The 15953-nt window shown below is 42.5% G+C and overlaps 1 long non-coding RNA gene across 1 annotated transcript; it reads left to right on the top strand.

Annotated features, from left to right (window-relative positions):
• The first annotated feature begins 444 nt into the window (after window positions 1-444).
• On the top strand, window positions 445-5448 carry LOC128417682 (uncharacterized). The gene is made up of 2 exons (XR_008331524.1): window positions 445-4884; window positions 4920-5448. It is a non-coding gene; the product is annotated as an uncharacterized LOC128417682 (long non-coding RNA).
• Window positions 5449-15953: the final 10505 nt, after the last annotated feature.

The raw sequence follows: 15953 nt of genomic DNA, 5'->3' as shown, positions 1-15953 counted from the left end.
TTGTGAAGTGCCTCTGAATGCAAAACTCAGATGAAATACAGTACTTGCATCATAGGCTTACATAGAATCTTAGCGTTGGAAGGGACATTTGAGATCATCTCATCTGACTCTTGTTAGCCTCCAGCTGAGACAATAAATGCCAGAAGCATGTTTCTGAAAAATAACAACAACCACGCAGTAACAAAATATTGTCACCAATCTAATGGAGAATTACATTGGGGGATTCTCTGCTCTCAGCTTTTTCAAAAGGAGAACTCTAAAGCCCAGGTCCAAGCAGCTAGGCCAGGTCTGTCTCCTTTGCTCAGAGCTGGTCCTTTCCATGTATGCATGTACATGTATGCAGACCTTTCTCTCCAGTTGCCACACTGTTTGAACAAAATTCCATATACCGTACTTGTTTTGCCTTGACGTTTCTGCAGGCCACTTCCCATTCTCTGCAATGGGGTGTAGTTCCCATTCGCTCTGGGTCAGCTAGCCTGATCCAACTAGGGACCACGTGTGCAAGGAAGCAGGCTTTCCAATGTGTGCTCCTCACCAGATAGGGGATGGTGCACTTAAATGGCTGCTGCATGCATGATTCACCAATCAGGTCTGCGCATATGCAGTTCCAGGGCAAAAGCAGACCAGGCTTCGGGATGAGAAGCAGGCACCATCTGTTTAGTCTTCCCCCACTTTTTCCAGCCTGGGCAGCTGACTAGCTTTATTCAGAGCTGCATGTGTGCGTGGGCTTTAATTGGGCCACTGCGTTCTGGGCCCACAGGAGCATTCTGCCTCTAGTCTCAGATGTAATATCTGAGGGTCTGTCATGAAACAAGGTACTCTCTACAGCCGGTAGCAACTTACTTTAAAGATCAAGATTTGTTTCTGGATCCATTAACAGTGACAAGATCCCAGGTAACTCATGTACAGTGTTGCTATATAGTTCAACCACCTTAGGTGATTTTCCTTCTTCTTTGCAGCCCTGTCTAGCTCATGATCTCAGTTAAACTAGCTCAGATATTTAGGAAGCATGCCTCTTGCCATCCATGCAAAAGTCTGTTGGTCATATGTGGAAATACCCAGGTCACTCTTGGGGCAGCAATTAAGTGTGTTGGGACAGTGGAGGATGCCTAGGTTCACTCAGCAATGAAGTTTGCAGGGTGACTTGAGGCCAGTCATTTTCTCTCACCCTAATTTGCATCTCAGGAATGTGAGGAAGAAAATGGAATAAGCCCACATATACTGAGCTCCTTGGAGGAATGGCAGGATATAAATAAAATAAATACACCCATGAGAACATGCTTCCAGGGGTTTCTGGGAGTGCTCTCATGGGCAACCAGTTTATTCAGTGAGCCAGCTCAATGGGCCAGAACCATGAGATATGTGAATGAGGCATGTATCTTCAAAGATGGTTTCTGGGACTTTTCCCACAGTTCATGGATCTTATACTTTCTGCCGACAATTCTAGCACTGTAAATAAAGTACACTGTTCATCCACTTTTTCTACTAATGACCACATTTAAATGCCAGTGGGCCATTAGTAGAAAGACACCTTGCTGCCCACACCCAGTGAAATTTTGGGTTAGTCCTTACTAACTAAAAGTTAATGAGATTGCAATTATTTCCGCTTCTAATGCCTATTCAGTGCCTCTTGACTATTTGGCAGGTAATATAAATCTTACTTGCCGCCAAGTATGTGTAGCTACCATACTTTATTCAATAGCATTTCTACTGAGGATCTGGAAACCCCTGGTTCCAGAACTAAAAGGAACATTCCATATTTTATAACCTTGATACATAATATAGGAAGTAAACACCAGAGTGTTAATAGCACAACTACATATTGCCTTAATCTACCTGGACATAATCAAGCCAAACTTGAGTATTAAACAAAAAACACAACTGAGCAGTTTAAGCATGTAATTAAGTATTGAATGATTACATAAGTGCTTAGGTTTGGCTGATTCATGCCCTCTGCCTCTTTCTGGTTCCATGAATGCAGTGCTTTTTTATTATTATTATTATTATTAAAAAAACAATGTGCCAGTATTCATAAATTGATAAAAGTGCTGTGGGTGCCAGCACAAAATGGCTGCCATGGGCAGCAAAGAAAAGAGAGGTGCTGGTGCTCCAAACCAGTCAGTACTGTCACAAAAAAGCCCTGCATGAATGTATTTCAATTTCTCTGCTCCAGCAGGAATAACCACCCAAAAATGTACTGTAGCATCTCCTATGCAGTCTTCCAAGATGAAAGCTCATTTGGTCTGAAGTCTTCTGATTTTCTTGTGGTTCTGTTTGCCCAACCTTTGGTTCCAAAACAAATTCTGTCATACCTGTAGCAGCTTTCTACCTTGTTTCGCTCCACCCCAGCACCTTCTAATCTTGTATTCCATCCTGCTCAGATGATTTCTCTTTGCTTAGCCACAGAAATCTGGGGATTCAACCATTTCAACTCAATAGCCTTCTTCTCTTCAGCTGAGGGCAAGTGCGGGCAACATTTTGCCCTCCAGATGTTACTCAGCTACAATTAGCCTCAGCAAGCACAGCCACTGGGTAGAGATGATGGGACAACATCTGGAGGGCAAAAGGTTCCCCACACCTGGCTTAGGGGGAAAATGCAGGCTGCAATCCTATACACACACACTTATCTGGGACAAAGCCTGAATTAATTCAGTGGGACTTCTGAGTAGACCTGTATAGGATTGTGCGGTTAGTGGATTATTAAACATTTAAGCAAGAGAACCAGTACTGCCAATGACTGTGGGAAATGGCAGTTGCATCCTCTGATAGTGATACGTAGGTGTTATTTGGAATAAAGAACAATGTTGCTGGGACAATCCACACAAGTAGGGGTCAGTATGCAACTTATACAGAGCAATTCCTTGAGTGAAAATGTAGCAAGTGCTGAAGAATATAGGTACGGTAAGGAGCCTAAAATAGACATTTTTTCTCTCTTGACTAAAACAAGCCCCAATGGCTGTCTTTATTCAGACCTTAGAATCACAGAATTCTAGTCCAACCCCCTGCAATGCAGGAATCTTTCACCCAAGTTTCATGCTCTATTGACTGAGCTTGTTCATGAGAAAAGCACAGAATTGAGTGATTGAAATAAACATTAGCATTTGCATTTGGGAGATACTTTGTGTGTTGTGTTTCATTGCTTTTGCTGAAAGACAATGTTCCACTGCTCCCCAGACATTAAAGCACTGATTCTTAACTAATGTGCATGTGTGTCAATAGGTAAGTTGTGACAATTGTAAATACTAGCAGTCCTGTGTTCACATTTTCTTGTCAGGTTCTCTTATCAAACTAGTCCTGAGTCAATTATTTTCTGAAAGCTGTGTTCCTTCTTGTCTTAGAGGGGTCTTACAAAACATTAGCACAGAGTATATTCGTCCATACTTGCAAAACATGCGTAAAAACTACGTTTACTTGGGACAAGTGCTTAAATGCTCTCTTTTTCCAATGACATATCAGTCCCTACCCAATCTAACATCAAAATCCCCCACTCAAGGAAAGTTGTTTGTAAGAAAAAATAAAATTGGGACAATATTTATTTATTCTAATCACAGGCCAAGGTGGTGCTATGCAGTTCCCAGGCAGTCACCCACCCAGGCGCTGACCAGACTCAGAGCTGCTTAGCCATCTGTATAATGCATGATGTTAGCATGGGCTAAAATCCATTCCTGGGTGATACCTGAGCTAGACAAAAGCATATACAATTTCCACATTGAGATTGTATTTCTAACCCAGGATATTCACTGAGATTCACCAATGCTATTGGACAAATATAGCCCTCGGCTTGTTTTAAGCAATGTAGAAAATCAAAGCTTTCACATGGTTTGGCCATTAGCAAGGCAAAATTAAGTGTGCTTTCATGGAAACAGAACACATGCTAGGAAAAAAATCCATCTTTTCTCTTTCTCCTTCTCCAGTCAAGTAATAATGTAATGGTATGTTGAATATTTTGATGGTTTTTGTTCACGAGGAATAATGATTAAATGAGTGAAGAATGGGATATGTTCTTGCTGCATTTCAGCCATTTTGCTAGGCTATGGCATGTCTCGAGTGATGTCTACTTAGCGGAAAGCAACGCATGTTCTGGGAATTGTTGCTTCTGTAGCAGTTGGAGGGTTCAAAGGTGAAATGGAAGCAAGCATTCCATTCTAGAACCCTTGGGAAAGGGGAGGAAAGAAGGAGGGGAGGAAAGTTGGGCTAAGTAGGAAAAGTAAAGGCATGTGAGAGCAGGGAAGTATTAGATGTGATGTGTGAGAGGGGGAGATAGTAAAATTAAGTAAAACAAGCCAGTCTTCTTCACTCTTTAGGGTGTAAACAGTGGTGGAAGGATGCACCAGGGGCAAAGAGCAAATACATTCTTAAAGAAAGTCAGTTGCAGCCTCTCTGGTCTAGATTTGGAGATCATCTTATGCAGGAGTGGGCTGCAGATTCACTCCCCTACTTCACAAATTGGTGATAAGCAGAGTCAGCCGTACAGCACTATACGTAATGAATTGTGACGGGTAGGGACCCAAGACCTCCTGATATTGCTGGAATACAATCGCCATCAACACTGACCAATAAGCCCATGTGTCAGAAAGCCAGCTCTAAAGATCATGTAATGTATGTGGTACAGTCCTCCCAGGACTTACCCACCTCAAATGAAACTGTACTATTCCATGTTTTCATGCTCACCCATGTCAAACACATTAATGCACATGGAAAGCTAAGCACGCCGAGGATAAACTTTGTTCCATGCAGTGAGGTGGTTATTTCTTCCTTTCAGTCATAACATCTGAGCATATAATAAAACGTAAAATCTAGATTCAGCAAGTGAGTCCTGTCAATGGAAGCCCTAAGGGCTTCCACAATGGGGCTTGCTTCCCAGGGCACACTGCGAAATTGGCTGTGGGGGGGTTGGAAGAACCCCCAGAACAGTGCAGCAGGGGAGGAGAAGCTAGATTGTGCCATTTGGAAAGGCAAAAGGCTTGATGGAACAATCGCCTTAGCATTTACATTGATTGTGTAGCTACTTGGATCTCATGTGGCTATCAGTGATACAAAAGCAGTTGAAAACGGCTAGGCTGCAAACGTATCACATTAAATATTGGATTAATAGAGCAGAATTTGGGCACTAGATATTAGTAATGAAATATCCACGCAATCATGGGTTTTAATGGTTAAGTCGCCAAATGTTTAACCTCAAAAGCAAAAGCTCTATTTTCAGCAGCTTTCCCCCCATCCCATTCAATCTTGTACTTTGCAGGCTTTTTTAAAAAAATAATAATGAGTTATTCTAACAAAACCCGTAAACCTACAGTGTGGTCTAGTGGTAGTCAAAGAAGGCTTTCTTTACACACAGAAGCTCCAATGTGTATCGGTCCCTAATTCAAATTTTGTTGTTAGGAAATCAATTTACCTATTTTTTAAATGTCTGCTGTTAAGCTCAATAAAATCATAGCTGTTGAATACGTAAGTGGTTTGTGTCTTAATTATTGTGTCTTAAGATATCTAGTGTAGACATCCAAACACATTGTGATTTCTCCAAACACAACCAGGAATGTTAGAAAGCACTTAATTGGCTCCACCTAACTAACCTAAGAAGGGCTTCCCATGTTATTCAAAGTGCACCAAGGCTGAGTGTGATTCCTTCATTACATGGTGTGATCCTGCCATATTCAGAAGAAGAAAAACCTTTGCAGCTCCTTAAAAAAAAATTGAACAGATTGATTTTGAGCCAGCTGTGGATTTGATAATATTTTGTTGGATCCAGTATCACTAACTTAAGCCCCATTGATCTCAATAGGACTAAAGCATTACTAGCTTAGGCTGTAACCCTGATCTTATATCTCCCAAGTGCCCCAGGAAAAATGGGACATCCTGTTTTTCCATGCAAGATCATGGCAGCCTAAAAAACCCCCAAAAATATCTGAAAAACTTGTTTTTGGGCATCACATGCAATCACGGCCCTGAAAAAGCATTTTTGGGGTTTCAGAGCATAGTGCAGGTCACGTGGCTCTCCTGGATGATGCGCGTCCTGGTTTTGGCTCTGGAAAAGTTGGACAATATGTAATCTTTGGTCAGCAGAAGTGGGATTTGATAGATTGCTGCATCCACAGCCCCAGCAGGGCAGGAGGAGGAGAGAGCAAGGAGAAAATGCAACTCCCCATACTGCAGCAGCTCCTAGGCCTGATTGGGCCCATTGTCATCATGTGATGGTAACACAGTCTGCACAAGATCCAGCAGATCCTGTGTCTGCCCCTAAATGCCCCATTTCAGGAGTTTCCACTGGTGCTGGTAGCTTCTGCCTCCTGTTTGGCAGACAAGAGAACTTTCAGCCAGCAATGGGGAAGTATTAATAGTTCTCTGATGGGCTGCTTCTTGTAAGATGATATAGGGGCAAAGTGCTTAAAGACACTGTTGAATTGGGGCCCTTTGTGAAGTGCTCAAATACTAAAGGCAACAACATACTGCAAACTTCAGAAGCGGCAACATTTGCAAATGTAGTGAAGCCTTCTTCCAGAACTTCAGAAAATTAAGGAAGGATCTTCCTGTTGAACCAGAAGACATGCTGTGTCTCTGATGAGGAACTGTATTGCAACTCCTAAACAGGAAATCTGTGACATTGAAGTCACACTTTTTAAAAAGGACCCAGTGACCTCATTGTGGTGTAATCACAGTGGCAGGACCATTGAATTGGCTGTGCCACCAAGCACTAAGCTTCCCATGCCTTGTGCCTCTCAGTAAGTGACAGTGAAGCTCAGGTGCGCAATGCCGCCTGCCTGTCCCACTCTCCCTGCCACCATCCCTGTCATCAGCTGCTGGGGAAGGGTGTGCATACAAGTGCTTATATTCTTGGAAATAGCATACAAAAATGCATTGTATGAGAGGAATCTGCTTGTTAGGGTGTATGTGCAAAATGTGCTTATTAGGAGAAATTTGCACTAAAATGCTGACAAATTTTCACGAGGGAATTTTTTAAAAATGCAGATTGCTAAGGAAAGGGGAGTAACTGGAAAAATGAGAAACCAAGTGGACAGATTTTGTCCATCCTTGCCTGGGAGTAAGTCCCATTGAATTCAATAGACTAGACATGGTTAGGATTGCATTGTATGCCTGGATCTATCCAACGAGACATATTTCTCTTGCCGATGGAATGAAGACGGATAAGAAGTTTGGTTAAATCCTAACTGACATTTCACTTGAAGAAAAATCCTAAGGTTAACTCTCTAATACGATTAAGTTAGAAAGCTTATCTCATTGTAACAAGGGGACAGAGGAAGGCTGTTCCTGGACTACATTATGCTCTTTCATGGACAATGTTACAGGCTATGTGTAGGATATCTTATCCCAAGTCTGCATAAACACTGGGAGATGTAGTTTACCCACCACAGAGCTACATTCCCAGCACCCTTAACAAACTACAGTTCAGATGCATTGGGGGAAGTAATCTTCTTTAAAAGTGCTTTAGAGGCAAGATGTGTACCCAGCCTTAGGCATATACACTTTGAAAAGATTGCATCTGTCATCCTATTGTTAGCACAAAAGTAGGGTTTCTCTTTAAAAATCCCTCGTAGTTTGTAAGATCCTACGTGAGTTCTTGAGGAGTCAAGACATTTCAGCTAGGGTAGTATATTGCAGGAAAGGTGATCTGTGGCAACCCAGAGGTTGTTAGACTACGAGTCCCATCATGCCTGATCATTGGTCATGCTGGCAGGTAGTGATGGCAGTTAGAGTCCAACCACACAGGTTCAGGTCCAGGGCTACAGGTTCCCCTCTCTTTTAAATAGAACTCTCTTCTGAGCAAAGCTGCTCAAAATGGACTCTAAGAAGACTACAGTCCCATGCACACTTGCCAAGAAGTAAAGACCTACTGATTTAAGTGGAAGTTCCAAGTAAAAATGATCAGGCTGTCAAACTGTCAAACTCCAGGAAATGGGCAAAACCTTTTTTAGTTCAAAACACTTTTATTAATTTAATTTCAATTCCAGTTTCAGACAACTGATAGATTCGCATATGGCTGCAACCCGATACACACTTATCTAGAAGTAAACCCAGTGGGGCTTACTCCAGAGTAGGCATGCATGGGATGGTGCAGCTGCTAAATGCGTTTGAATTATGGTGAACAGTGGTTTGAATGATGATTGGAATTGTCATTGTGGCTTTATTGGTGTTGTTGCATTTATTTTACTAATGTAACCCACCTTGAGCTTTCATGTGAGAGAAAAAGGCAGAAGAAAATCGGACAAGGCAAAGAAATTTTCCAAACCTGAATCCCATGGCTTCTTGGGAATCAGCTGCAACCCGGTGGGTGCAGCTATTGGCTGGCTTTGGTGGGGTGACTGCACATTTGCATAAGTCCCAGTTCACAGGGGTTGACTTTAACCCTCCTGTTGTTTGGAGAAACAGTTATGTGACAGCACAAAGTCCAGCTGCCTTGACAGCTGGGGTGACCGCTCCATTTCAGTGGTTATTATCTGCTCTTTATCAGCCAGATAAATAACCCAATAGGCCTTGTTTAAACACCTAACAACTGAAATCATGCCCAGGCACAGTCAAGGAAAATTGATCTGCTCCAACAGATAATGATGGTACAAGGGACAGTGCCACTGGAACCAGCAGCAGCAGCAGATCCTTGAGCATCTTAAGCGTTGGCCTGGTTGTATCTTCCCAGCCTCCAAGCTCACACATGTTTTGAATTATTTACTTCCTTCTAAAGCTGTTTTTAGATAGCACCTTTCAGCCCTTAAAAGGGTCTGAGGTGGCTTCCACTTACAAACAAAGCAAGCAATTTAGAGAATATTTAAAAATCCAAGAGCATGAAAACAGCACATTGAAAACCATCAGAAGCTCAGCAGGGAGAAAATAGGCACAAAACACATGGCAACATAGAATGGTTTTCACAGAACATCTAAAAGCTATAAGATTAAGAAAAGGAATCTCCCTAGAGTTGGAGTCCCACAACCTGGGTGCCAGAACCAAAAAACCCCCATCATATGTCCCCACAACTGCACCACTGTACATGGCAGAACATGGCAGTACATGGAGCTTATTTCTTCTCCTAATACAGAATATTCCATCCACATGGAAACTTGCTTCCTCTTTCCCTTACCATTGTAATTAACATTGCGCTGTCCCATCTACCAGAGTTCTCCAACTTGGAGGACATATGGTACCCTGCTGTTGACCCCAGGGGCAGCACTCACTAGAGACAATGCAGCATTTGCCAGGCTGACCTCATGAGGAACAAAACTAGAATGCTGTTTGCAGGTAGGATAAAGGAGGAGGCTTACAGTGAAGCACTAAGGCAGTAGGATGGGAGACGCTGCTGCAGGGCCATGCCCTGGGTCTAGTGTTAAAGCCAAAGGTGCCGTCTCTGAGTCAATAGCTGGTCATCCTCCCTGTGCACTGTGAAGAGGCACAAGAGGTAGATTGGCTTCACAGGCACATTTCAATTACTTCCTGTGCTTCACAGCTGCATCCATATTATTTTCCCCTTGCACAATAGTAATAAACTGACTAACGATTTTCCCTTCGAACTCTACAATTCTGAATCTATTATTCCCCTTTCATAGCACTCAATATCAGCTGCCTGAGGTGGCTACCTCACTCTGCCAGGTGGCAGGGCTGGCCCTGGAAAAGGAAGCTCATTTACTTCCATTCTTTTCCCATGAGAGACTGAACAATGGATCTCATTTAATTGTTCTTTGTCTTTGTTTTCAAGCAGTTCGTTATTTATTATGCCATTTCCCTCAAGAGGTTGCATTTCCCTCAAGAGCAGCCACAGCTGCCAAAGGTGTGGATTGCATTGCTTTTGGGCCTCTTGTGGGGAGTGGGTCAAAGTGCTCGGTGTTATGTTCAAGGAAAAGATAAATCATTCAAAAGGGCCAATCACCTTTTGTTCTGGACTGAAAACTGGGTTTTGCTCAGCTTTGGAATAAAATGCCACACTTTGTGCCATCTCCATTCATAAATGAATGTTCTTTTCTGCAAACAGAATCTTAGTTGAGGGCCAAGACAAGGTATACATAAAAAAGGCTCACAGGTTTTGAACACTCATTGTTCCTTCATGAATGTACCTGTGTCAATTTGCTCTGATACGCTACAGGCACACGTATATCCAAAAGAGAACTAAAACACACATTCATGGTATGGTCTTTTTTAACATGTACACATGTCTTGGCCTTCAGTTCACCCTAAATAGCAGCACCTATGCCTCTGTATCAAAGATGGCCATCGGGGAGTCTATGGGGAAACAATTTTGGTTTCTCTCAGTTCCCCATTTTTCTCAAGTTTAAGTTCTGTTCTTCACATTGCTGCATCAGTTTGCTGAATTTTTCAACAATTTTTCAACACCAACAAATAAATTATGAAACTTCATCAGTGACTGCCTACTCTACACTTTTTTTGCCAGCCCTTCCCCCTAATAAAATCCATTTGTGTATGCTTTTCTCACTAATGTATGCATTTCAAGCACAATTTCTCCTAAAATACACATTTTTGCACACAATGTTGGAAAACAGCTTTGCGAATTTTGGAGAAGTGCGAATTTCGAAGGATAACTCTGTTTCAGTTCCCATATTGTTTCAGGAAGTAACAATTACATACGTTTTCATTAAAATGCAAACCAAACTGAATTTCTCCTCGATCAGTTTTTGCCAGCCTGGAGCCTCCCAGATGTTGTGGACTCCAACTCCCATCCGTCCCAGCCAGTAGCAAAGGCTGGAGAAGTCTGCTCTAAACTGAGCTAGGAAATGATACACTTACAGATTTTTCCAAATGCAGAAGCAATCCTGGAGCTGGACTTAATTTTTTAGCAGTAGCTACTGCTGAACCAAACACTTCAGAGTTCTCTTTCCTTCCTCAGACCCCTGCCACCCGTCACCATATGTTAAACTTCCCTGTTACTTCCTTGTAATGCAAATCTCTGGTCTGCGTCTCCAGGGGCAACCTGACCTATTTTTACAAAGCTTGCCTTCTTTCGAATCTATTCAAGTCTTCCACGTCACTGAGACAGGGAGGCCCGGGTCGCACCAGGCAGTTCTGGAAGATTAGTGTCAGTGATTACATCCAGACCCGAAATCCCACTTAGAACTGACATTAAGTACGCATGTGTGAATACACACACAGACACAAATATATATTATGTTCTCACAATACAAAGCAAATCTCTTCAGATACAATTTTAGCACACATAGGTCAAAAACAAATCAACAGCATCTCTTCTCAGCCTGCACGAATAAGCACAGGTGAATTTCACCCTGTGGCTGTGACCTACCGGTACTCTTTTCCTGCTGCTCCCCTGCAACCACAGCCAAAGGTGAAGAAGCCCAACATTGGCATAACAGAGATGACACTGGGGGGAAAAGACCCTCCCAAACTGAATCTACAGGTATGAAATAGGAACGGCAAGAAAAGCATTTATAAATTTAACCCTGATACTACTTCATCTTCTGTGTCCAGTTACTTAAGCTTTCTTTGCAATTTGAGAACTATTTTATTTCATGGCAAAAAAAGAATGTGTGTTTGTATGGATTGTGGGATTTTGTTTTTTAAAAAATCCATATTATTGAGCTTAAAAGTCAGCAACATCATCTAACCTCCCCTCAGACAAATCAAAATGAATGCTTATTAAATAGCCAGCATCGTCTAACCTCCCCACAAACTTTGTGCAAATAAATTTGGATGGATACTCCTATTCTTTTATCTGCTCTGGTTTGCCAGAAGCGGCTTAGTCATGCTGGCCACATGACCCAGAAAAACTGTCTCTGGACAAACGCCGGCTCCCTTGGCCTGTAAAGCGAGATGAGCACCACAACCCAGAGTCATCCGTGACTGGACTTTACAGTCAGGGGTCCCTTTACCTTTTTACTTGCATATTAAGCTTTTTTGGGTGAAAGGGTGGGATATATATTTAGTAAAATAAATAAATAATGTTGAATTACATTAGGGCTTAGTCCTCAGAAAAGTGGCTATAGGATTGCTGACTGAGAGGCCATTTTGTTGTCCATGAATGAGTCTAATTTTTTCAAATGCAACACAAATCACATCCCATGAGTTCCATTGCCTAAATGTAAATGCCATCTGTTTCAGATAATTCTGTTAGAATAGTAGATTTCCCAAATAAACAGAAAATAGTAGGATGCCCAATCCAGAGGGACTAATCCATGGGATTTAAGAATGACTCACCAAGGATTGCCAACAACAATAATAATAAAAACAAACAAACACAGCAACCTTTTACCTTGAACTCCAGATAGTTTGACATAAAACAGCAGGTGAAGTTTTCACAATCTGGGAGATAAGCATTTGCACCTGCTAATATATGTTCAGCAAGAACATCCTGGGACTGTAAAAAGAAGGACATTGTAACCTCAATTGCCCTCTGAATCCAGGCCTCAGCATCCCTCACAATTTAATATTTAGCTGCAACTTAATCAGCAGAAATTTGCTTTTATTTTTTTCAGTTTCATAAATCAATCACTGTAGCATATTTAAATATCACCCAAAAACAGGATGCAGAGAAAGCCTTATTTTAAACTAGTAAAACCTCATTCACATCCAGAATTGCTATTTTTGTTGCCTTTGGGAAATAAATTACTGCCTTGAGACTGAAAATGCTGCCTTTGTGTTTCACCCATTTTGTTCAGCTGCTTAATTTCACAAGAAAGGGGATCATCTCCCTGGTTGCAAGCCAGATCACCAGAGGAGGCAAAAAGCCGAGGAAGGTGAGATCAGTGCTTCCAGGCTCAGGTACTAATTAGAAGGAACATAGGAAGCTGCCTGCAGTCTATAGCGTCAGACTATTGATTGACCCAATTGAGTATTATCTACATTGACTAGCAGTGACTCTCCCGGGTTTCACCACAATTATCAAGTAAATCAGGCAATAAAAACAAGCAGTAGACGGTTTTATGAAGCTGGCAGCCTACAAGGGTCATTCAAAGGTAAATGTTCTAAGATGAAGTCTGCATCTTGCTAATTTCAAAATAAAGGAGTGACTATTCTCACAATATAGCCAGCCATATACACAGTCAGAGACCATCTGACCCAGGAGTCTCATTCTGAGGGCAAGTCACTCCTTCTTCTTCTGAACGCCTTTTTAGCTACCAGGCCTTAAGGGGACGCATGTGGCGCTGTAGGTTAAACCACAGAGCCTAGAACTTGCCAATCAGAAGGTCGGCGGTTCGAATCCCCGTGACAGGGTGAGCTCCCGTTGCTCGGTCCCAGCTCCTGCGCACCTAGCAGTTCAAAAGCATGTCAAAGTGCAAGTAGATAAATAGGTCCGGCGGGAAGGTAAACGGTGTTTCCATGTGCTGCTCTGGTTCACCAGAAGCAGCTTCGTCATGCCAGCCACATGACCCGGAAGCTGTATGCCGGCTCCCTCAGCCAATAAAGCGAGATGAGCGCCGCAACCCCAGAGTCGGCCACGACTGGACCTAATGGTCAGGGGTACCTTTACCTTTACCTTACCAGGCCTTAAACCTGGGGCTTCCAACATGCAAATCAGGTGCAGTTCCACCACAGCCACCCAAAACTAAATGTACATATCAGCTGCTGGAATCACTTTTCTAAGAAGAGGAGAAGAAGAAGAAGAGTTTGGATTTGATATCCCGCTTTATCACTACCCGAAGGAGTCTCAAAGCGGCTAACAATCTCCTTTCCCTTCCTCCCCCACAACAAACACTCTGTGAGGTGAGTGAGGCTGAGAGACTTCAGAGAAGCGTGACTGGCCCAAGGTCACCCAGCAGCTGCATGTGGAGGAGCAGGGAATCGAACCCGGTTCACCAGATTACGAGTCTACCGCTCCTAACCACTACACCACACTGGCTCTCCACCTAAGTCTGCACCTCAGCGTGTGTAAGGCTGTCTCTTCCTTTCTAGGGAATATAACCTTAATAGGTTGGGGATGTTGAACTAAGGTTGCTACTCATACACCCATTTTTAGCATCTGTGTGAAAGAAAGACACTTAATAGGTGGGGGAGAAGCAGCAATGGAAGGACTTCACTTACTGAATTTCTGCCTGTTGTCATTGTTTTCTAAACTGCCCCCGTTTCTCTCTAAACTGCTTCCTGGGGCAAGGGCAGGCTAAAAATGTTTTTAAAAATAAATGTGAAAATTTCTACCAGGAGGGAAAGGTTAGTTACCTCAGGTTGCATGCACTTGCTTTGCTGCATTAAAAAACAACAAATAAATCATTTTAATTGAACTTTGTCAACAGAAATACAAACTTAGTGACGAACACACAAACCTTGGTTTATAGAGTCCACGTTTTAAGCACAGTACATTGATGACAAAGATGAAGATGCGATATTGAAAAAGAAGAAAAAACACCTGCCATCACCTTTCTTCTTATCAAGAGGCTCAGTGCTGAGCACGCTAGGTGGCATAAAATGTGTTTATAACATGCAATAACAACTCAAATCTTAATGGTAAATCTTGATAAGAATGTTTTTTATGACAGGCAAAGAAGATTAGTCTGTGAGAGCGGAGAAAACAAAGCAGTTGCTTTTGCCTGTTTTGCTTGCTAGACACTGAGTAAAGTAAATAAACTCTTTTATGGAGATAGAACCCTGTTTCTCCAACTCCTGGCACACTTTGGTTCTCAAATACAGTGGTACCTTGGATTAATTACTTAATTCATTCTGGAGGTCTGTACTTAACCTGAAACTGTTCTTAACCTGAAGCACCACTTTAGCTAATGGGGCCTCCTGCTGCCGCCGCGCTGCCAAAGCACGATTTCTGTTCTCATCCTGAAGCAAAGTTCTTAACCCGAGGTAATATTTCTGGGTTAGCGGAGTCTGTAACCTGAAGCGTCTGTAACCTGAAGCGTATGTAACCTGAGGTACCTGTTAAGTTGTGGGCGAACATATCAGACGACACAGCGATTCTTCCAAAGCGGCTCTTTATTTGTAAGCTGAAACAGAACTGAACTGAAGGGCTGTCAGCCTGCTTATATAGAGCTCAAGTATCTCGTTACTGTAACAACTTTCTAAAACTATCCAATCACTGAACGTCACTTTCAATCCTTCATTTGCATACAAACTATCCAATCACTGAACGTCACTTTTGATCCTTCACTTGCATAACTATCTACAGTATCCCCCTGCTGGCCCAGGGTGAGAACTTCAGTACATAACAGTACCACTGTACAGTTAGAGGCATGTTTCACTCTTACATTGCAGGAGATTTGGCTTTTTTAAAGCACCAAACTAGTTCTGAGGACAGCAGCAGTTTCAATGCGTTTTAAACAATGTATTGAACCAATGGTGAATACCCCACAAGCAAATCAGAATGGATGTTCATTGTTGTATAACCACCTCACAAATCACTCAGAACAAATGCTTAGTAAAGACTGGGCGTAGTCTAACCTGCATGTAAGCTTTATGCAATCTAACTACGTCAGGGGTTGGCAAGGTTTACCGGCCATGGGCTGGATCACTCCCACGGAGATGGTCCATGGGCCGGACTGGGGCAGCGCGACGCCGGAAATTGCTTCTGCACATGCCCAGTTTAGCACAGCGCGTGGGGGACTTGCTGAGCAGGCAGCTTGGTTCAAGGGCAGCTTGTGGGCCGATAAAACGGTCTTTGTGGGCCGCATCTGGCCCATGTTGCTGAACCCTGAACTACGTCATCTAGGGGAGCCTGTTATCATTACCGAGTGAGGGTCACCGAACGTTAATGGTCCCTGCTCTTGTGTCTTTAACAGCATCCTTACATGCAGAAACTTCAACTGCCAAACTTGAACTTTCATGCTTAAAACTCTAGATGGCTTAAACTTCTCAAATTTGGTAAATGAAAATGGTTTCAATTGTTACAAGCATTGATTATCTTTTTGGAATGAATGCTCAGGTTCACCCTCTTCGGCATATGGCTGATCAAAGTTGTTGACCTTTTTTTTAGGATTGAAGTTGCTTAGCTTTTTTTTTTAAAGGATTTTACCCCAAAGTTGTTGAACATTTTTTTAGGATTTCTC

The sequence above is a fragment of the Podarcis raffonei genome, chromosome 1, assembly GCF_027172205.1.
Source record: "Podarcis raffonei isolate rPodRaf1 chromosome 1, rPodRaf1.pri, whole genome shotgun sequence".
Lineage (NCBI taxonomy): Eukaryota > Metazoa > Chordata > Lepidosauria > Squamata > Lacertidae > Podarcis > Podarcis raffonei.
Note: the sequence above shows the minus strand (reverse complement) of the source record. Positions and strands in the feature narration are given on the sequence as shown.